We start from the raw sequence: 1,898 nt of genomic DNA on the forward strand, positions 1-1,898 counted from the left end.
AAGTAATTAATTTAATTAGTTAACTTAATTAACTAACTACGTACTAGTAGTAGTACGTAACGTAAGTTAGGTAGTAGTTATTACTACGTATATAGTATATATATAATAACTAATATATATATATATATATATATATATATATATATATATATATCGATATAACAGTGATTTGTTTGCGCGACGTGCACTCTTAATTCGCAGTGACTAGATATTATTCTGGCAAAATCGGAATACGACAATACATTCGTCGCTAGTTTATGATAAATAAAGGAGTATCGATATGTGGTTTCACTTTGATTTCCTTCGAAGTCTGTGTAGAAAATGAAAAAAAAGTTTTCATCAGCTTAGGTAGACTCATAATTAAATTATTGAGTTGTCCGGAAAGTGTTCGTGCCGCAAAAGATTTAATAAATGAAATTAAAAATTTAAATCTTCTGCGTTTCAATTTTCCTTCAAAATCGGCATGAATTTTCCGGACAACCCAATATAATCATAGGACATCACCAAGTAAAAGAAAGTCAAAATAACTTTAATTTTGTTTAACTTGACTTTATTTTAACGTCATGCAAGTCAAATTGATATAATGATAATTTTTGATTACAAAATTTGATTGTTTATTGACTTTTTGTTAAGAATTTTTTATTCTTAAAAAAAAATTATCTCTTATCAATTCTATTTCTGTTTTACTTGATAGTGAAGAAAAATACGTTGCAAGTGCGTAGACGCAATTTATTGATGAATCCGAAAAAGACGCATGTTCAGTACTCGCGTTAACTGAAATGACATTCGAGAAAAAAACCGAACGAGATTTCTCATTCGGACTTCTGATCGATAAGTGAAGAGAGAAGAGGCTTTGCCACACACTAATAATACAGAGCCGCTTCGAATCTGATACAGAGAGAATCGGTGAAAGCTGGGGAAATTGAAAAATAGCGAAGAAAGGTCAGAACGATTGTTAGGAAAGCTTGACGCATCGATATTGTTGGAAATTAGATGGAAAGTAATTCAATCGTAAACATATCGTGCACGATAAGACACAATACATATTCCACATGTACAAAGTAATATTGCAAAATATTTAAACGTTGTCATGCATTAAGCATACGCCAGCGTTGACATCGCAACGTTTCCCGATGATACATTAGGTAGTTACGAAAGAGTAGAAACTGGGTGGTTTATATATCATGAAGTTATAAAAAATGAAAGCTGATCGCGTGCGCCGTCATTCTTCGTCGTTGAATATTGCACATCGCTCACTTATTAGTACCTTATCGTTAATTGTCGCCAACGATTACGAACACTTATGATGATGTTGTCTTCTCTACCTCGGAAGAGAATCTCAGTCGTTCCTGATGTGGACGAGCTTACGAACGATTTTGCGAATGTGACAAGGTCGCGATATGGCGGGCATACTTTTGCACAATTTTCTTCGGTATATACGAAATGGTGAGTCGATTAGAGAAAGAGAGGAGGGGGGGGAGGGAGGGAGGGAGGGAAAGAGAGACAGAAGACACATCGTTTTATTTTGCGCTCTATAGGAATAAATTTTCCTAAACCATATTCTTTGAAATAAAAATACAAAAAAATGTGCAGAGAAACTGAAAAAGAGTAACAGAGAATGAAACGGAGAGAAAGAGAAAAAGAAAGAAGCAGAGAGTTCATTTTATTTCGCGATCTATAGAAATAAATTCTCCTGAAGCGTATTCTTAAAAAATAAAAATACAGAAACATGCATGTAAAACAGAGAAAGTGTAAGAGAGAGAGTGTGTGTGTGTGTGTGTGTGTGTGTGTGTGTGTGTGTGTGTGTGTGTGTGTGTGTGTGTGTGTGTGTGTGTGTGTGTGTGTGTGTGTGTGTGTGTGTGTGTGTAGTGTGTGTGTAGAGAGAGAGAGAGAGAGAG

This window comes from Atta cephalotes (genome assembly GCF_000143395.1).
Source record: "Atta cephalotes unplaced genomic scaffold scaffold00058, whole genome shotgun sequence".
In the NCBI taxonomy this organism is placed as follows: Eukaryota; Metazoa; Arthropoda; class Insecta; order Hymenoptera; family Formicidae; genus Atta; species Atta cephalotes.